Genomic DNA, 22,218 nt, shown 5'->3' with positions numbered 1-22,218 from the left:
TTACGAAGCATCCTCATGTGAAACGCTTCTTGAGGGGGACAGCCTTGCTTAATCCGCCCCAAGTGCATCGTTTCCCGACTTGGAACTTAAACTTAGTACTGAATGCGCTTACAAAAGAACCTTTTGAGCCTATGGCTACTTGTTCCCTTAAAGAACTGACTCTTAAAACAGTGTTTTTGGTGGGCCTGACTTCAGCAAGGAGGGTGTCAGAGCTAGGAGCCCTATCAGTAAATAGGGAACTGTGTACGTTCCATCAAGATACAGTGGTCCTTAGAACGGATCCCTCCTTTATTCCTAAAGTAAACTCGGTCTTTCATAGGGGGGAGGATATAGTCTTGCCATCCTTCTGTACCAACCCCAAACATGAGAAAGAGAAAGAATGGCACAAATTGGATGTAAGGCGGGCTTTGAGTTTCTATATTGATAGAACCAGACAGTTTCGTAAAGTAGAAAACTTGTTTGTCTCTTTCAAACAGAGTGCAATGGGGAGCAAGGTGACTTCCTCAACCATCAGTAGGTGGATCAGGGAGTGCATAGGATTAGCATACAAAGCCAGGAAAGTAACCCCTCCTAAAGGGATTACTGCCCACTCTCTGAGGGGAACGGCCACCTCAGCAGCATATAGGTCCTTCCCTTCCTTGGAAAAAATTTGTAAGGCAGCGACTTGGAGGTCAGTTCATACCTTTACCAAACATTACAGAATAGATCGTATTGCTTCTGCGGATGCTGCCTTCGGCAGGAGAGTGCTCCAGCAGGTCCTGGAAGATTAGTCACCCTCCCTGTATGTCACTGCTAGGAATATATCCCAGCGTCTTGACTGCCCCACTCAGGACCACAGGAGAATGGAAGATTTATTACTTACCGAGAAGCTTCCTTTCTCGGTGGTCCATGAGTGGGGCAGTCGTAACCCGCCCAGTTATGGAAAGGGAAGGCATGAGCAGTTGAGAGAACAGACCTAAGTAGACCAGTTGTGTTTCATTAATGGTTGAAATGTTCTTGTGTTATATAATGATGAATAAAGTTTATATTGTTAGTATTATAGTTGTATTATTCAGGTGTGAGAGCCTGGTCTGATTGGTTGGGGGATCTGCGAGGGCTTGGAAAGGAACTGGAGAGCCTGGGAGCCCCTCCCCCTTAGGATCGCAACTTTCGTCCGACCCTGTAAAAGAGGAGGAGGAGCTACCCAGCGTCTTGACTGCCCCACTCATGGACCACCGAGAAAGGAAGCTTCTCGGTAAGTAATAAATCTTCCATTTTCAGATTCCCTGTGTACCTGATGCAAATCCACTTATTAGATCTGCTTATTAGATGACATGCAGCAGAGAGGGCTGTCTCTCATTTGTTAATGTTAATAGTTGTTAACCAGGTTGGGAATTTCATTAAAAAAGGCATGTGTGGAGAACGGACCTTTGGACACTTACCGTGAAGGGTCCTTCTCCTTTGACGGCAGGAGGACATCTTGGGTGTTTCCCACCATCCTATCAGGGAGGCAGGAAGTAGAAATTTCTTCCTCTTCCTCTAGTAGGTGGGACCACCCTCTCTGTCCTCAGTTCGGGTGACTCCCTCCAGCAGTAATTATTCTTGCATCTCGATCAGTAGGATAATCTCAGCCCCGAGGGGGGGGGCCTGTCGACACTAGTAGACACAGAATAAGGATCAGACAGCATCAGAGACAATAAAGGGAAGGACACAGCAGAATAGATGAAAACAGGTTCAGTAGAAAAAACATCCCTGAAGATCTTGGGAGGGCAAGATGTCCTCCTGCCGTCAAAGGACCCTTCACGGTAAGTGTCCAAAGGTCCGTTCTCCCTCTGAGGCGGAGGACATCTTGGGTGCTCCCAAAGCAGTGCCCTAATCGCTGGGTGGGACAAGATCTTCATCATCCACAACGTGCTGAAGGACTCTTCTTCCGAAAGCTGCTGTGGCTGAAGAGTATGTGTGCAATCGGTAGTGTCTGATGAACGTAGACAATGACGACCAGGTTGCCGCTCTACATATTTCCTCCACTGGTGCGTTTCTTCGAAGAGCTGCATTGGTTGCTGCGCACCTAGCAGAATGTGCTGTGATCCCTGCAGGTACTCTGAGTTTTTGGGCTTTGTATGCTTCCTCTATACAAGTCCTAATCGAGCGACCGAGCGACACTGAAGACATACGTTGTCCTAGACGAGGAGGTGTGATGTTGATGAAAAGAGACTCTGTATGACAGATGTGCTCTGTCCTAATTAGGTATGCCTTGAGAACTCGTCTCACGTCCAGCGTGTGCCACTCACGTTCCTTAGGATGTCTCGGGTTCAGACAAAAGGAGGGTAAGTTAATCTCCTGAGATCTATGAAAGTTGGAGTAGGCCTTTGGTAGAAAGGATGGGTCCATTCTCAGCACCACCCTATCCGCATGGAAAATGCAGAGGTCCGATCTGATGGACAAGGCTCTCAACTCCGATACACGGCGAGCCGAAGTTATAGCCACTAGGAAAATTGTCTTTAATTTGAGCCATTTCATAGAAGCCTCCCTTATGGATTCAAAGGGTTTTCTTGTGAGGGCCTGCAGAACTACGCCCAGATGCCACTTTGGGAACCTGTGAACCGTAGGGGGATTCAGCAATGTCGTCCCCCTGAGGAACTTACGTATATGTGGGTGCGATGAAAGAGCTTCCTCCCCCAGCGTAGGAAATAGTGTACTAATGGCTGCTACCTGTCTCTTTAGTGTCGCCGGCTTCAGCCCGTGGTCTAAACCCTCTTGGAGAAAACCCAGAATGTTCCGCAGTGACTGTTTCAAAGGATCCACCTTCTTGCGCTTGCACCAGTGCGTGAAAGCTTTCCAGGTGGTATTGTAGATCTTTATTGTTGAGGTTTTTCGCGCTGCCAGTATGGTCCGAACTACTTGTGGTTGGTAACCCATCAGGGAGAGATGCTCCCATTCAAGAGCCATCCTGTCAGTGACATCCACTCTGGGTGTGGGTGCCAAATCGGGCCCTGTTGCAGGATGTCTGGGCATAAGGGCAGACGTATTGGAGGCATGCTGGACAGTAGCTGAATGGAAGAAAACCATGGTCTCCTTGGCCACCATGGGGCTACTAGTATTGCCTCCGCCCTCTGCTCCCAAATCTTTCTCAGAAGTCTGGGCAGCGTAGGCAGAGGAGGAAAGGCATAGAGAAGATCGCTTGGCCATGGAGAAGTGAGGGTGTCGATGCCTTCTGCTTGCGGATGGAAATATCTGCTGAAGAATCTTGGAACCTGTCGATTCAGATGTGTGGCAAACAGGTCTACCTTTGGGGTGCCGAAGTGTGATGTGATGAGCAGAAAGACCTCCCTGTGGAGAGACCACTCCCCCTGGTGAAGATTCTCTTGACTCAACCAGTCCGCTTGGATATTCAGTACCCCTCTGACGTGTTCCGCTTTGACGGATTGCAGATTCCTCTCCACCCAGCCGATGATCTTTGCTGCCTCTCTCTGTAGTCCAGACGACCTCGTTCCCCCCTGTCTGTTGATATAGGCTTTGGCAGCTATATTGTCCATCCTGATGAGAACATGTGAGTGTGAGATTTGTTTGCTGAAGCTGCTCAGAGCTAGAAAGATGGCTCTCATCTCCAGTATGTTGATTGGTAGAGTTTGTTCCTTTCGTGTCTAGATGCCCTGGACCGGGGATCTGTCCAGAGTGGCTTCCCATCCGTGGAGACTCGCATCTGTAAAAATTTGCTTGTATGTCGGGGTAAGGAAGATCTTGCCCTGTTTCAGGTTGGACTCTATCATCCACCATTTCAAACTCTCCTTGACCCGTCTGGGTAGCCGCATCCGTACGACCCTTTTTTGTGCGATCTGCAGTTGGAAGGGTCTTAAGAAGGATTGCAGAGCCCGGATGTGGAAAGATCCCCACTGGATGGCTTCTGCGTTTGCTACTAACAGTCCTTGGAGTTTTGATAAATCCATCCGCAGGGATGAATGTTGTTTGATAACTCTGTATGCCAACTGCCACATTTTGGCTATCTTTTCCTGGGGAAGGAAGAAGCGTCCTGCCCTGGTATCTATTATTAGACCCAGGTGTTCCAGTCTTTGAGACAGCTGTAGAGAGCATTTGCATGAGTTTATTAGAAAACCGTGCTCCCTCAGGAATTGCAGAATGCGTCTGGTGTCTTGCGTGGACGTTTCTCTTGACCTGGACCTTATCAGGATGTCGTCGAGGTAGGGGTGGAGATGCAAACCCATTTCTCGAAGCCTGATGATCAGTACTATGAGAAGTTTGGTGAAAACCCTTGGGGCCGTGGCCAGGCCGAACGGCAGAGCTCTGAATTGTAGGTGGCTTCCCCCTACGCAGAATCTCAGGAACTTCCTGTGAGCTGTGGCAATGGGGACGTGAAGATACGCTTCCGTGAGATCTATAGATGTTAAGAACTCTCCCTCCTGTAGCACCTCGGCTATAGTGTGGAGAGTCTCCATTCGGAAGTGCTGTAACTTTATGAATTGGTTGACATATTTTAAGTCCAGTCCCCATTTCTTTTTGGAACCATGAAGAAGATGGAATAGACTCCTCTTCCTTCTTTGTTCGGTGGAACTGGTTCGACTGCTTTTATTTCTATGAGATGACACATTGCTCTGATTGTGATGTCCTGCCTGGATGGGTTTGTTTTCAGTGGGGAAATTAGGAAGCGCTCCGGTGGAAGAGAACGAAATTCTGTCGAGTAGCCATTGGAAATTATTTCTCTTGTCCAGGCATCCGCCTCTAAGTTCATCCAGGGCTGTTGAAAGAGCAGCAGTCTTCCTCCCACCGGAGCCTCCTGCGAGTCAGGGCTTCTGACCCTTGTCGTCCAATTCGTGCCTGCTGGTACGGTTGAAGTGTTGCCTCTGCTGCCTGGCCTGGAAGGTCCCTCTCCATGTTTGGTTCCTTTGAAGGCTCCAGGTTCGTTTTCCCTCTGACTTGCTTCTGGGTAAGGTATGTTGGGATCTGAACAGTTGGTAGCCAAAGGGTCGTCTATCGGTCCTTTTGAGGGACCTGGGTAGTGCTTTCTTCTTATCCTTAGTTTCAACTAGAACCTTGTCGAGTTGCTCCCCAAACAGCTTGCCACCTGTGAATGGATAGAACATCAGTATTGTCTTGGCCTGGATATCTGCCGGCCATGCTCGAAGCCAGAAGAGGCGTCTAGCTGACGTTGTCGTGGCCATTGCTCTAGAGACAAAGGACATAGTGTCCAGTGTGGCGTCAGCGGTGAATGAATTGGCTTTTAGGATTCTGTTTGCTCCCTCTATGAGTCGCTTGCTGCTGTTCGGAAGTAGCTCCATCAGTCTCCGTGTCCATACCACCGAGGCTCGGGAAACGATTGAAGCTATGGCAGAGGCTCTGACTTCCATAGCCATGGCCTCGTGCGCTCTCTTGAGGGCCCCGTCTCCCTTCTTATCCAGAGTGTCTTTAATCGACCCCTGGCCATCTTCTGAGAGCAGACCTTGGGATTGGAGTGCTGTCACTGGAGCATCTACTACCGGTACCTGTAAAAACTCAGAGGTATAGTTAGGCAGAGCATACAGTTTCTTAACTGAGTTTGAGAACTGCTTGGGGGCTGCTGGCATAGCCCACTCCGCCTTCAGCTTTCTCTCAAAGAACTCAGGGAATGGAAAGACCTTGTCCTTGTCCTCTCATCTGGGGAAGAACTCTTTATTCCCTCTGGGTCTAGTGGCAGAAGATTCCGCCCTGGGTTCCTCCTCTTCCCCTTTAGGTGTTTCCCTGAGGTCTAAGGCTGTTAAAGTCTTTGACAGCAGGTATTGGTAATCCTCTGTCTGAAACAACCTGGTAGACTGTTCTACCTTAGGGTCCTCTTCCTCCTCACCTTCCTCTGAGAGGAAGCCCCCATCGTCTGAGCCGTCACTAATGGAAGAGGTGTGTTCTGGCCAGCGTACTGAACTATCAGAGTGCCTGCCCACAATCTTTTTGGCAGCCTTTGTTGGCCAGGGGTTGCTCACTTCCAGACTGGTAGGGTTGTTTGCTGACCGTCTGAGAAGTTGTTCAGTACTATAACATTGGGGCTCAGGCTGACACAATGAAAGCAATTGTTCTCTCACCGACCTCCCAATGGCCTCCAGGATTTCTGGGGACAGGGCGCTGTTAGAGTCACTTACAGTTCTCTCTCTTTCCATGCGGCTAGAGCTCTGGGTGCCAGGATCATCTTCGAGTTGGAATTCTCCTGCCGGGAGGTTGGCAGCCGCGTTACTGCGTTTGCGTGGGAAAACTTCTGCCGAGGCCGAGTTTCCCGCTGAAAAAGAGCTCTGCCGCGCAGCAGCGCCCTCAGCCTACCGGATGGGGCGCGCAGCCTTCCCCTGGTCCCGCTTCGCTAGCCGGGGCTGTTTAGGGGGTCTGTACTCAGTCGTTGGTCTTTCTTGGCTGGACAACTGTGCAGGCTTTGTCTGCATGCCGGCACTGCCTGGGCCTGATCCTGTCGATGGTAGGACAGCTTCCTGGGCACGCTCTGATGCCTTTTCCAAAAAACTGTTTTCGGAGTCTGATGACTCTCTGCAGGCCATGTCTCCTCCTCTAAATCTCTCCCTCAAGGGCAAGAAAAAAGGCAGAGAAGGAGGTAGAACAAAGAAAGGCGATTCTGAAGTATGAAGGTATAGATAGGGAAAAATTAGATTTAGATTTGGATTTAGTTGGATTTAGCTAGAAAGGGAAAGTGAAAGTAAGTAGTTAGCAGAGCTAAGTCACTGAGATACTGCTCTCCCTGGAGGCAGGAAAGAACTGAGGACAGAGAGGGTGGTCCCACGTACTAGAGGAAGAGGAAGAAATTTCTACTTCTTGCCTCCCCGATAGGATGGTGGGAAACACCCAAGATGTCCTCCGCCTAAGAGTGAGAAACGCCATTCTGTTTGTGGAGTTAACTTTCTATGGGCTGCATAAGGGAGGGGCCAGTTCTGGAGTAGAATGTGATTGGAGGGAGAGCGAGTCAGTTGGAGGACACGCACACTCTTGGCCCACCCAATGACATCACTTCTGGGAAGTGACGTCATCTCGTGGGTCACGTGCCGCCCTGGGAATGCTCCTGTGTTGCACAGGGGGGTGAATCAGGCCCGATTCAGGCCCAGATTGGACCACTGCGATGCCCAGGAGTGCACCAGGGGAGGTGCAACCCCCCCCCGCTGGCCAGGGAAGCAGGAGTAGAAGGTGGAAGCGGGAGATCTCCCTCCCCCAGCAGGGGACTGGCATCCCTAGTAACTGTTGACTATGTATGCTTGATTACTGTGCCCTGGATCATCAAGGTATGTTTGTTTTACAAGCAGCTACTGCTAAGTTGTATTGGCTGTCTTTGTGCCTCTGTAGTTGACAGCGGTCTTCCCTTGCTCTTCACAACCAGTATTCCTTCCTTCCCTTTCCTGTTTGCCATATTCACTTATCCAGGTTTTGAGATCCACTGATCCAAACTTGCCAACTTAGCAAACTGTTGTCCCCTTTCATCTTCAATACTCAGTGAGTGCTCCTAGTTTTAGAGAGGTGGCAGCTCTTATGATGTAATCCTGAAATTTCTTAGCCATGGAGGTGTGTACCTTTGGTAAATACAGAAACCCCTCCTGCCAATGAGGAAAGTGTCCTGGCTGTGAAAGCTTACTCCTAAGCAGAGTTCAGTATGGGCAGTGACAGTGAGCACTGGAACATGGGAAGGAGTAACATCCTTCTATGTAAGTATTTTTTCCCTTTAGGTAGAAAATGGGTTTGAGGAAGAGGCACCTGGGGAAAAAACATTGCAAGAATGCACACATTATCCAATTATTGCTGATCTGGACAGTTTGCCCTTCCTATTAAGAAACACCAAATCAAGTAGCCATAAAAGGTAGGGGGACACATCTCACACCTACAATTCCCTTATTATAGAATGTTGTATGTGCTTCTTAAAAATGTGGAAGAAAGCATGGAGAAGTAGAGGCAGTGGCAGCTGTGGGGGGAAGCCATGGGAGAGTAGTATAGTAACGCGTGTGCAGCCAGCTTTCTTGCACTACCAAGAACTATGCAGTCTGAATACAAACAAGTAGTCGGACTCTAGTGATTGCAGTTTGCAGACGGCTTAGGATACAGAAAGGATTTTCACATTACTTTCCTTACAGTGAAATCCTAAGCAGAGTTACTTCAATCTAAGCCCATTGATTTCAGTGGGCTTAAAGTGGAGTAACTGTGTAGGATTTCACTGTTAGTGTAAGAAACAATTGAGTATCCCTGCTGATCATGACAGAATATGTAAAATTCTGAATGTTGAAGTGAAACAACAAAGAGAAAAATTCAGGCATAGAAAGTCTGTGTAAATGAGATGTCTCGTCTGAACTGAAGTAACTAGCAGAAAGCAAGAGGAAAGATAAGAATAAAGCAAAATATAGTAAGATTTGCAAAATCATGCTGATTTTCATAGTCATATGTCCCATACATGAAAATAGTCAAATCCTGTATGTGGCACTGTTGATGGATTTTTCTTCAGAAGACTCTGAGTGGATTGACCTACACAGCCACACACTAAAGTATTTTGTCTGTTTGTGTATTTCAGATTGATTCTTTGTCCTACGTAAATCTGTTTATTTAATCCTTTAATTTAATTAGGAAAACTGTAGAACTACATAAGGATCATGTAAAATCATATGAGCAGCCTTGAGCACCCATAGACCATAGCGAGACTTCCGTTGTCCTACGGAGTCTGCAAGTAATTATTGTCATATATCACTTCTTAGTATGTATAGTATATTTAAATATTGAATGAGTTCAAAATGTATCTTTTAAATACAGCTGAAAAATCGTCCTAGAACATAATTTTTGTAGCATTTTCTGCTCAGTAACAGTGACTACCAAATTTCATTGTTGTGTGACCTTAAGGTGAATGGTTAGATGCCCAATCATTTCAGATGTCTTTCAGATTGCTAGAGAGAGATAAATTGTAGTGTACTTTGCAAGTCTGTACTAGAAATTGTTTTTGGAGAGTGTACACTGGGAAAGATAAGAATGGTACCATGGCAGTAGGAACAAATCTGTAATGTAGGAGCCTGGAGCAGGAAAACCTTTTGAAAGACTTTAAACCTCTTGAAGAATGTTGTTATACCAAGAGTTCAGTGGGTGGAGGGACTGATTGAAACAATGAAGCATGGGTGTTTTTTATATAATATACTATACTGGCCTTGGGTTTGAACAGACTTGGATTTGGATCTGACTGGAACGGCCTACAGAACGATGAAATAAGAAGCATGTGTATAAGGATACAATTTCATGCAATAGCTGAATGGAAAAGCAAGTCTTTTAGCATTCATTTAAAATGTCTGTACCTTCTTCACAACAAAAATTAGTTTTGTCATTTTGTTTTCAAAGCTTGTAAATGCTTAGCTTCCAGGCATCTTCTCCTCCTCCTTCTCCCCTCTCCTTTTGATTCAGGATGGGAAAAGGCTAACCTCTGGGGAAAACAGGTTTTGAAAAAAAAATACCTGATGTATTGGCAGAACAAGCACAATACCTGTCTTCTGGTAGCCTGAGGGAAGCCTTGCTTTGTTGAGATTGTTTATGCTGGTTGTCTCAGTTAAACTAGTAGATGATTCGAACTTTTCCTTCAGAGCTTTTATTCCTAAAAGTGAACAAGGATGTGATACATTATATATGAAGTAGTTTGTATACAGACAGGAACACTGAGAGACAAAGGATGGAATTTATCAGACAATATTATTCCTTTTAGTAATGATTTCACAGGTGTAGCGCTTTAATCCTTAAGAATGTGTTTACATCCCTGTGATCCTGAAGTACAATTCAAGACTACTCTAGGAGATCACTTACTTTTAGACTGTACCAGTTCACTGTGCAGAATCCCTGCATAGAGAAATCTAGCTCATTGGACTACGGCTGACTTAACTTACTACTATTCACCTTGACATTTAGTTTTCTCTTTGCAGGGACAGTCTTTTGTGGGGGGTGTTATTGAGAAGTATTCAACTATGTGACTTCTGACCTGTGCGGAGCTCAGATGCAGGCTTACCACCTTAGTGAAAATACCTCAGTCGAAAGTGTGGTCCAGATATTACCTGTTTAATGTGGTTGTGCCAGCTTTCTTCCAGGGATATGAGCAAACAATTTGTGAGCAGAGATTCCTAGTAAATTGGATGACAGCAACTTTATAATTTTGCGGAATGTGCCTGCTGGCCAGTAGTCATAAACTCCTGACTTGCGGATAGTCCATTCATATTTTCAAGTGGGGATAACCAAGGTGATAGATTGGGTGGGGGTTAAGATTTGACCCAGCCTTTTGATAGAAAATTATAATTCCTAGAGTTTCTACTTCCATTTTTCATAGCTAAATAAAATAGGAACCCAGTGGCACCTAAAGACTACCAAATCTTACTCAGCATAAGTTTTCATGAGTCACAGCTTACTTTGGTGAGCCCATTTGGTGTAGTGGTTAAGAGTGCGGGACTCTAATCTGGAGAACTGGGTTTGATTCCCCACTTCTCCATTTGAAGCCAGCTGGGTGACCTTGGGTCAGTCACAGCTTCTAGGAGCTCTCTCAGCCCCACATCTCTCAGGTGATTGTCATGAGGATAATAATGACATACTTTATAAACCGCTCTAAGTGGGCATTAAGTTGTCCTGAAGGGCGGTATATAAAACGAATGTTATTACTATTTTTTATTTCTTTATATGTTGCATTTCAACAGTCGTTTTACATTGATTAATCTCTCCAAAGAGGAAAAACTTGGAAACTCTGGATACTATATTGTAATGCTTTTCTAAAGTTTTGAACCGCCCTGTAATGATTTGCTGTTTGTTTTTACCTTAAACTTTTCGTTAAACCTTTGCCTTTGGATCTTTAGTCTAGCTCCTCCTTACTTTAGCTTAAATTTATATTTCAGGGGGGGCTCTGGTCACACCTGCACTTTTTTTTAATTTCCACTCACACAGAACTTTAGGTGTTCTCCTATTTTATCCAGATTTTTACCTGGTGAACACCTTCTTTTTTTGTGTGACCTATATATTGCTGCCACCCTGACTCCCTCAAAAGTTTTTCACTGCCACCAAAGGCTTTTTGCCTTAGCCCTCCTCACTTTAATTAGTAATATAGGAAGGCTTGTTATAGATGGTAATTTAATAGAATGATCAGCTCATAAGAGTGAGTGGTTATGAGGTAAAAAAAATCTTTTTTTCTTAAAAATAAAAAATAGAATTTATTTATAGGTACGTAAGTGTGATGGTTACAGAGTTTTAATAAGTGTAATGGTTTCAGAATGGTTCTTAAGCATAGCAGTTTCAAATATAATTATATCTTCTTAAAGGTATTTTCACAATCACGCAGAGTAGTTTTCCACACAGGTTTTCACTAACAGAAACTACAGTTCATTCCACCCTTTTAAGGGTACAGCGCCAGTCCAATCGGATCACACTCCTTTCATATATCCAGCCCCTACTCCTTCTTTCCTCAGAGGCCTACATTTAAGTTCCCCACAACAGCTTTTAAAAAACCCACATTAGCAATACTCAATTACTTGCAAAACATTACATATATGTATATAAGTTACTGTCTGATGCTGATCTTTCATTCTTCTATATATGACATTTAAGTTACCTTGCCATCTTTCTGATGGCCTTATCAGCCCCTGATACATATTTCTATTACATAATTATTTTTAGTTTGCCCTTCCTCAGGGCAATGTACACTATTTCTCCCCCTCCTAGGGTCGCCAGGTCCCTCTAACCTCCTGCCGGGAGAGTAGGGAAATCTGCCGTCCATGAGGATCCTCTTTGCGCATGCCCCTTGGGGCTGACGTAGTGACAACACTTCCATTATTGCGCCAGCCATGCTAGTATTCCTGTGCTCCACATGGGGCCCAAACTGGCCCCAAATGAAGCACGGGAACACTTCTGCAGCCAGCACGATGACGTCATTAATGGAAGTGACATTGTAATGCCGGTTGGGAGTGCATGCATGGTGCATGTTTTTGAGGTGCCTGCTGGTAGCGAGCAAGTTCCAGGAGCTTGCCACCTCCCGCAGATTGCTGGGCAATCAGTGAACAAGCGGGCAAATCCCTGGGAGTTTGCCCGCCACTGGTGGGCACCTGGGAACCCTCCCCTCCCCCCAATTTTATCCTCACAACAAACGTGATGCAGGATATGCAAAGAGTGACAAGCTTAAGTTAATCTAGTGACCTTTAAGGCTGGGTGGGTTCCCAATATCTAGTTTGACTCTCTAAACCCCCCCCCCCATTCTAGCTGTCATTCTTTGAGAGTATTGGTATAAGAATATTAGTTTATAATACAGATTACCCAATGTATTGCAACTGGGTATGAAGAAAAGTCCCTTTAGTACAGGAATGGTCATTTCAAGGAAGAGCTGCATACCAGCTTGCCTTCAGGGCTCTGAAGGCACAATTCAGAAATGTAATTTAATTTACAGAAATATTTTGTACAGTTGAACTGTATTTGACTATAATAGATGGTATCTCTGAAAAAGAAACTCTGGATGGACATTATAGGGGTGAATAAATCATTTGAAAAACAGAAGTATGTTTTAGTCTCACTGCCATTTTATGCCAAACTTTGATGAGACATCAGGTATGTAATGCAGAATGTTTGTTGTTGGCAGTATTGGAATGAGGCTTGTAAGTAAGAGGCATTTGCCATGTATGGGTTGGAGGATGGCTGTGTGAAAAGTGATTAACTGCATTTCTGTTAATCAAAAGAGACTTTGGGAGTGGGTGGACTTGCATGATTATAAATGGCTTTTGTTCCATATGTTTTACCGTATGTTTCCAACAAAGTACAGACTAAGAGGAAGTAGAGCTTTTTATTCCTTTTTGTGTTGTTGCCAATATCCCTAGCATATGCATGGAACTTTGTGTGCTACTTCAAGCTCTGGAATATGCTTTGTCCTTGGCTGCTCAGAAATAAACCTTACACATGAAATCTTTATGCAGCAGAAGATAAAATGCATGTTTTTAAAATGATTATTCTGAAGAATAACAATTTAACTCTTTGTGGTATACATTAGTACAAGGCAGCCTAGTATGTTCAGCTACCAGGTGAACACATTAGGCTGCTTTGTCCTAAATCAAACCATTAGTCCACCTAGTCTGTGTTGTCTGTCCTGTCTTGCAGTGGACTTTGATGATCTCAGGCAAGGGAAAGGCTTCCCAACACCTGGTTCTTTGGATACTTTGGAGATACGAGGGATTGAACTAGAGATATAAAATTTCCAGAAATGTTGAAGCCACAGAACAAATCTGTTTTTTCCCCAGGGTTCTGGAGGAAAAATAGAAATTTGGGGCGAAATTGAAATATATGCTGTGAGCCCCTCCCGACTTGAACAACTTAAATGGTACTAGAGGCATTTTAAAATTCAAAAATAACAAAACATTTTATTCAACATAGAGTGGAAAGGTCAGGTGAAATCAGGGGTTGAAAATTTCTGAGGTAACTCAATATAGATATCTTTGAGGTAAAATCAGTACATGCACAGATTTAAGATCTAATGTTTTAAACTAATGAGAGTTTCTTAGGCTGTTCACAGTTACATAGATATTTATGTTGAGAGGCTTTTGTTCCAGTGTTTTCCAACTCACTCTAGGGCATTTCTTTGAGTATTCTCTTGCTCTTTTTGGTTTCCAGAAGGCAGGTACTCTCTTTCCAATACCAAAAACCCTTCTCTTGCAACATGAGTACTCGGTCTTGCATTTTTAACTGACTTTTAAGGTCTCCAAAGGCAGTTTCTACCCACACCAGGTGAGGGATCTCTTCACTCTTTAGAGCTAATTCCCTGTTTGACTGTGTAGGGAAATTCTCCTCTCACTAGAAGATGATCTGTCCTCTTTCTTTGGCCTGAAAAGGAGTCTGCACCTACTTCTCAAGCTTCGTTGCCAATTTCCCCCCAGTTTTCCTGTCTGTTAAACTGCTCTTAGTCAGGGCTGAATCTTGAAACTGTGAGTACGCAACTCCTGTCAGCTAAGGCTGAAATCAGTCAGGAGTCTCCCCAGCATCCGGTTTAGAAGTCTTTTCCTGTTCAGTGCGTGCTTCCCAGTCAGATTCCTTGAAGTAGCCTGTCACTCAAGGCTTTCTGTTTCTGTGAAGAATGAACCCTTCACAGCCCTTCAGCTGTTGGTACAGCACTTCTAGGCTTTTGAAAAGTTCAGTCTGTCACATACACAATACCTAGTTTCCTATCAAACCTAAACTACTCCCACTGGTTGAACTATTTGGTCAGAAAATCTCATTGTATCGCAATAGGTAGGACTGCTGGCATGTTTGGCTAAGCTAAAAAATGAAAACACTGGACTCTTCAATATTTGTATTATCATTAAACACATTATAGTGTATGAAATGATGCCAAAATTGTTTACATTTAAACAAAAAAAAATCATGATAATATTGTTTGTGACTATTGCACAAAGGGTCCCCCCCCTGCCCCACAACATCCCCCTAAATTTTCCATCAGAAAAATGAGAGAGAAAGGCCTTGGAAAAATGAGTGCAAACCGTCCCCGCCATTTTTCCAGTTTTTTCCCCTCCAAGCCCTCATATCTCTAGATTGAACCTAGGACTTTCTGCATACAAAGCATGTTGCCTTTCACTGAGATGTGACCCTTCTCCAGAAAAAGTTTTTTAACTACAGTTGTTGATGCTTAATCATCTATAGCAGTGTTATAGAAAAGAGTCCAGTAGCACCTTTAAGACTGACTAACCAACTTTATTGTAGCATAAGCTTTCGAGAATCACAGTTCTCTTCGTCAGATGCCCCAAGACTTCCTCAGACAGTATTCTGAGAAAGTATAACCTTGAATTAATTTCTATATGGTTAGTATATTATCTGCTGTGTATCATATATTATATGATACATCCCTTGGTTCTTAACCAATGTTAGGTATGTGGCATGTGCACAATGGCACAAGCACCTGTGCACGTATTAAGCAATGAGAAGGCGTTTTTCTTTTCCAGGGCTAACAGTCTGCAGGGTTATGGGTGATTTCAGCTGATGAAAAAATGCGTAGATGGGGGGGCATTAAACTCCCTCCCATGCCGTAGCCTCAGTCTAAACTGGGGCCCTGAGTATCTGCTGTTTGATCTTTTGAAATGCTGACAAAATTCAGTTGCTATCTCCAATCATGCATCTGATGAAGAGAGCTGTAGAAGAGCTTGTACCAGAAAAAACTCTAGCAGCATTTGGCTATTTACTGTGTAAAAATAATCCATTGTCAATTACCAGACCCTTTTCCTTGTTCAGCTTGGTTTTGTGAAAATAATTGAGGAGTGTAATACTGTTTTTTATTTATTTTATTTTTATTTATTTCAAATTTCTATTCCACCCTCCCTGCGGGCGGGCTTAGGGCGGATAACAACATATTAAAATACAGTAAAAATTCATCAACATTAAAACATCATTAATAGAGCAGTGTATTTCTATTTCTATTGTCAGTATTTCAGTGTATTTCTATTTCTATTTTCAGTCTATTTTCTATTTCTGTATATTCATAGCGCAACCATGCATTTTGGCATTCACAATGTTTTCTTTTTATACTAAAACTCTAGAGCCTAAGTACCACTTAAAAGGGTTTCTAGATCCTTTACTTAAGTATAAATCCCTTTAGTAATTCAATTATGGTCCGAAATATGCTGTGTTCCTTGACATCACCACAGTTTCACTTCAGTAAATTGCTATTTTCCCAGAGAATCAGCTAATACAAACCATGTGTATCAAGTTGAGATGGTCTTGCTAAAATTTCTGTGGCACCTAGATAACTTTGTTTAGGTAACATCAGCTGTGTAATGAATTAACTATTAAGAAAGTGAAATAAGATTTTTACAGTACAATCCTTAGCAGAGTTTCACCTAAGTTGACTAAAATCAGTTGACTTAGAAGGGTGTAACATCAGTTAGGATTATGCTGTTACCATCCTGGGCCTCTTCACAATTTTTTTAAAAAGCTTAAATTATGTAGACTTGGAGTACCTCCACAAAATCTGCTGTATCGTATAAACAAACTGAATGCTGCATTATAGTATCATATTTGGGGGAGAACATTATGCCATATGGAAGACTTATCAGATCAAATGCTGAATTTACTATTCAGTTCCCAGTAACAGTCGATGGCTGATGTGTTAGCACCAGGCTCCTCTGAGATTCTGACAGCGGGTGCAGTATTAAAGTGGCAAGCCCATACTTGTTCTTATAACTAGATCAATTCTTGTAACACTGTTAAATGTTTTGATGTCATTGAAATGGCTATTCTTTGAAATGTTTTTTTAAAAAAATATAACTTATACTGTGAACCAGATTAATAATAAGATAAGAACATTTCCTAAAAACTGTGTTTCCGTTTTCCCTGGCCGTGAAAGCCTTCGACAATATATGTGTTTCCATTTGCTGCTATTCGATGTATCTCCCGCTGGAGCATCCTTGGCAACCCAGTCCAACAATGCAGCTCCTTTAAATATCTAGGGGTAACCTTTAAAGAGACTCTGAATTGGAAGATACATCTTGCATTGGTAAAATCCTCAGCATCAAGGATTGTAGGGTCAATCATACATTTTTTTTATACAAAGGGGGGGTCGACTGATAGATCCAGTACTGAAATTATTCAAGAGCAAGGTGGCTTTGTATGTGAGGAGAGGGCTTGATTGTCAAGAAGTTATGGAGAATGGGGCGGACAGCCCGGTGGAAAGTATATGGGTAGAAATAAGGGGAGGAAAGACAAAGGGTATTATTGTTGGAGTCTGCTACAGACCACCTGACCAGCGAGAAGAAATGGATGCTGCCCTCTTTGAACAGATTGGCAGAGTATCCAGACATCAGAACCTTGTAATTATGGGTGACTTCAACTTCACCGATGTGTGCTGGGAGACAGGCTCAGCGAAGCATCATGAATCACGCAATTTCCTAACCTGCCTGGCCGATAACTTCCTTTTTCAAAAGGTGGAGGAAGCTACAAGGGGTTCGGCCATACTAGACTTGATATTAACCAACAGGGAAGAATTGGTAGATGAGATGAAGGTGGTGGGGACCTTAGGGGGAAGTGACCATGTCCTCCTTGAATTCCAGTTGCTGTGGGGGGCCAAGGAAGTTCATAGCCAGACTCGTAGGTTAGATTTTCATAGGGCCAACTTCGATGAACTCAGAGGCTTGATGAGAGTCATTCCGTGGGGGAGTGTGCTGGAAGGGAAAGGAGCGAGTGAAGGGTGGGCCATTCTCAAACACGAGCTTTTGCAAGCTCAGACCCTCAGTATCCCAGCAAGATGGAAACATGGTAAGGGCTCCAAGAAACCGATGTGGATGCACAGAGAGCTCCAGAATAAGCTAAGGGAGAAAAAGGAAATGTTCAGGAAATAGAGAGAAGGACAGGCCTCTAAAGAGGAATATATGAGGGTTACTAGGTACTGCAGATCAGCCATCAGAGAGGCCAAAGCTCAGTATGAGCTGGGTCTGGCCAGGAGGGCTTGCTACAATAAGAAAAACTTCTACAGATATGTGAGAAGCAAATGCAAGGTAAAAGAGTCAATTGGACAGCTGTTGGGAGTAGATGGAGAAACTCTGATGCAGGACAGAGAAAAAGCAGACAGGCTTAATGACTTTTTTGCCTCTGTTTTCTCCCTGAAGAACTCAGGCACATCTAGAGATAGTAGAAAATGTGGCAGGACACCTGAGTGGCTAATTGACATTGGCAGAGAGGTAGTGGAGAGGCATCTTGGCTGCATTGGATGAATACAAATCCCCTGGGCCGGATGGGGTGCACCCAAGAGTGCTGAAAGAACTTTCCAGAGAACTTGCAGAACCCCTGTCCATCATCTTCAAGGCCTCCTGGAGGACTGGGGATGGTGCCTCAAGATTGGAGAAGAGCGAATGTTCTCCCAATCTTTAAGAAAGTGGAAGGGCTGCTCATTAAATTTGCTGATGATACCAAATTGGGAGTGGTAGCAAATACCCAAGAAGATAGAATTAAAATTCAACAAGACCTGAATACTCTGGAGAAGTGGGCAGCTGTGAATAGGATGCAATTCAACAAAGACAAGTGCACAGTATTACATCTGGGCCACAAAAATGAGAAGCACAAATACTGGATGGGGGATACACTTCTGGACAGTAGTATATGTGAAAGGGATCTTGGGGTAAGAGTGGACTGTAAACTGAATATGAGCAGTCAGTGTGATGCGGTGGCAAAAAAGGCTAATTCAATCCTGGGTTGTATCAAAGGGGCCATAGTGTCGAAATCGCAGGAGGTCATAGCCCCTCTCTATACTGCCTTGGTCAGGCTGCTCCTGGAGTATTGTGTGCAGTTCTGGAGGCCTCACTTCAAAAAGGATGTGGACAAAATCGAGAGGGTGCAGAGGAGAACGACAAGAATGATCAGGGGTCTGGAGACTGAGCCCTACGAGGAAAGGCTGAGGGCCTTGGGAATGTTTAGTTTGGAGAAGAAGAGGTTGAGGGGGGACATGATTGCTCTCTTTAAATATTTGAAAGGCTGTCATTTGGAGGAGGGCACAGAGCTGTTCTAGTTGGCAGCAGAGGATAGGATGCGAAGCAATGGGCTAAAACTACATGCACAAAGGTACCAGCTGGATATTAGGAAAAACTTTTTCACGGTCCAAGTAGTTCAAAAGTGGAATCAGCTGCCTAGGGAGGTGGTGAGCTCCCCTTCACTGACAGTTTTCAAGAAGAGGCTGGATGAATACTTGTCAGAGATGCTTTAGGCTGATCCTGCACTGGACAGGGGGTTGGACTAGATGGTCTGTATGGCCACTTCCAACTCTATGACTCTATGAGTCCCTCACCTCCTATATGAAGCTGAAGTGTGGGGTTGGAAGGAAGATATTCTGACCAGCCTTGAGGTAATCCAAAACCAGTTCTTGAGACGGATTTTGGCTTTACCCAAAGGCGCTCCTGCTGCCCTGATGAGGGCCAAAACAGGACTCCCCTCCCTTAGGGTGTGGGTACACCTTGCAGTTTTAAAATACTGGAAAAGGATTAAATTTTCCAGTTCTGACTCCTTAAGTTGCCAATCAGTAAATTACTATCCAAAGACACCACACGCCCTAGCTTTCTATCCACCATTTGCCAAAGGTATACCATCCCGGATGACCTGTTAGGGGTCTCAGCCAACAACCTCCCACTTAAGGAGTGGATCTATAAGTCAGATGCAGTGATGGATTGGCTAGCAATATCAAAATCTAAGGCAGCTCCTTGGTATAAACTAATCAAATTTGACCATTCTAGCCCGTATTTCTCATTACAACCTCAGAGTGTCTTTCACTGCTCTGCGCTTTCAGATGATGCAGACAGCTCTTTTGGCAGGGTGTTATTCTCACACCCCTATGGAACAGTGCACCTGCATTTGTGGATTACCTACAGTGGAGAACCTTTCCCACTACCTACTTTATTGTCCTTTATATAGTGTACCCAGAGCTAAATTTTTGGCTAGAATCCTATCAGTGACAAACTCATACTCTGAAATCGAGAAGATTGTGTTTTTGTTATCTGACACTGATAATCATGTGTCCTATAGAGTCTCTCAGTTTGCACTCACAGCCAAAAAGATAAGATTTAAGGTGGTACTGAATGAGGCTGTTTTGTGACTCCTGGGATAGTTTGGCATACTGTATTGTTTTAATTAATTTTAGTAACCTTTACAAACTGTGATAAGGGATTTAATTGTTTATTGGTCAATGTTTGGTGAATTGTGACAGCCTATGGCTATAGACAATAAACTCTTTTGATTGATTGATTGATTGATTGATTGATTGATTGATTGATTGATTGATTGATTGATTGATTGATTGATACTATTCGATGCTGCTTTAATTTCTGTTTTCTGTGCTGTGCAGAATACTAATGAGTGATGCCTCTAGTTTTAGCTGACTGTGGTTAAAGAGAAATCCTGCATTTCTAAACATTAGACCCCCTCCCCCTCCCCTCAGCTGCAGCTTTTTTTCAGCTGACAGAAGGAAGATTCCCCTCCCATCAGCTGAAAAAGCTGCTTTCAAGTGCCAGCAGCTTTTTTCAGTTGAATGGAGAGGGGAAGGGACCCTCCTCCCCCCCTTCCTCTCAGCTGAAAAATAGTCCTGGGAGAGGCAACACTTTTCTTGCTGGGCAAGAAGAGTGTTGCTGCTTTCAAACATCGGCAGCTGTTTTCAGCTGATGGGGAATCCCCTTCCTGTCAGCTGAAAAGTGGCTGGCATTTGAAAGCAACACTTTCCTTGCTGTTTGCAAATGGCAAGAAAAGTGCTGCTTTGAGCTTCCGAAAAATGAACCAAATGAATCAGCCTAAAGTTTGTTGTGGTTTGTCCAAAATGGGCTCTGATAAACTGCCAGTTCATGAACCACGAACCAGCTTGGTTTGTGATGAACTTTGGCTTGTATTTCAGTTAATGTCCATCTCTGATCTACACATGAGCTGAGGCACCACCTTACTCTGAAAGACTTTCAGTGCATACGGAATGTGGTATCCCACTTTCAAATGGAAAAATCTTAATGTTGCTAAGGCTGATCTTTGGGTAGATTCCGTTACCTAAGAAAGTTGGGCAGCCCATGAACCAGATGATTGAAAGGCAATCCCTAGATAGTTGAACACTTTGACTTGGTCAGTCTTGTGACCATCTATCTGCCATCTGTGCTTTACAAACCTTCTGGCAAATACGAGTATATTTGTTTTGGAGAAATTGATTGTTAAGTGCTCTTCCTTACAGTATAGCTTGAGGGCTCTTCTCAGTCCTACTTCAGTATATGACAAGATATCAGTGTTGTCTGCATATAAGTGTGTAGCCGTTGGCCTATTCACCATATTTGGTAGGTGAAAGTCAGGCTTGGATAGAGTCTCACTAGGAGTCTCGGTGAGAAAGGCAGACTGTAAATTACGTAAATACAGTAAAAATGCACTGGTTGTCTCTCATATGTATTTGAGATCTGCCTTTGTCTTCAAACTCCTCAGTCTAGAATGACAGGCTTACTTTTCATGTTTTTATTTTACTAACTGCTTTGAGTGTTCCCATTAATAGCTGCCAAGCTCTGTGTTAGTTTTCAGTTATCTTTTTTTTTCAATAGTATGCAACTTTTTTATATGTGATTTGTGAATGGGTATACTTTTACTGTGTCAATAAGAACTACTATTTTAGGACTTGTTTGTGGTAACACCTTTGTTTTAGCTGTTGTGTAACTGATGTGCATATTTATACTATGAACCCACTTATCTGAAACAGTCTGGTACCCTTTGGGTTCTCCAAGGTGTAGGAGTTTTACTGTTTAGGAAATTGCTGTAGTATACATTAATACTGAAGCTAGTTTGTTCATAGACAAATTTTTAAGTACCATTAGGTGAAAGCCATGATATAACTATAACTAAAACCTAATTGTCCCAAAGCAGTTTAAAAATATTTCTAGTAAAATCAAAAGCTAAAGTAAACTCTGGGTATTCATGTTTATATGGTGGCCATCAGTCTCTATAAGCCAGTGAAGGTAATGAACAATATAAATATGTAACCCGAAAAAAAAGGACTTACCACATCTCTTTCAAAGCACCTGTTCTTACATTTGTTCTATAGCATCAGGAACCATTTCTTACTGTAGTTCGTGTTCAAGTTCAGAACCAGTAATGTCAAATATCTCTTGTTACTTAAGTTTGTTGACTTGGGCTTTGGATAACTTCTAGGTTTCTTGATACTGGCTGTATTCCTTTGGCTGAGTCTATCTTAAAGTACATGGCGTTGATTCCCCCCCCCCCCCAGGAAACTAGCGGTGTCACCCAAATAACTCAGTTCATACTCTTTAAGCACAACAGCAAAATGGTATATACCACCCAGAATTCTTGCAGTGGATCTGTGTCATCAGAATTGGTTAAGAAAAACTGTTAAAGTTTTGTTGGTTTTTTTAACCAAGAGATCCTTATCAAACCTTACATCTGTTAGTATTCTTACCTGAAAGAGTGAACTGTATTTTCTAACATGGATCTAGGAATATAAATAGCATTTTATTTATAGCCTCAAATTTACAAGCAGTTTATGGAGTGTGACTTGAGATGACAAATGAATGCAATTTTCATCCCGGAACGTATGTTGGATACTGTTGGAGCACACTTTTTAAAAAAAACTATGCAATTTCGTCAAATGCATGAAATGTCCGGTCTTGCTGTGTATTGACTGGCTTGCTGGTAGAGCACATGGTTGCGTGCAGAAGGCACAGGCATCACAAATAGAAGGTAGCTGATGAGAAGAAGCCAAAGACCTCATGGAGCCACGACTAGTCAGAGTAGATCGTG

At 43.5% G+C, this 22,218-nt stretch overlaps 1 protein-coding gene across 1 annotated transcript in view; it reads left to right on the top strand.

Moving 5' to 3' along the window:
* The window catches only part of MLLT3 (MLLT3 super elongation complex subunit), a 161,335-nt gene that overhangs the window by 57,941 nt on the left and 81,176 nt on the right, over positions 1 to 22,218 (top strand). The window lies entirely within an intron of this gene.

The sequence above is a fragment of the Eublepharis macularius genome, chromosome 8 (assembly GCF_028583425.1).
Source record: "Eublepharis macularius isolate TG4126 chromosome 8, MPM_Emac_v1.0, whole genome shotgun sequence".
Lineage (NCBI taxonomy): Eukaryota > Metazoa > Chordata > Lepidosauria > Squamata > Eublepharidae > Eublepharis > Eublepharis macularius.
This window is presented reverse-complemented; position numbering and strand designations above follow the sequence as displayed.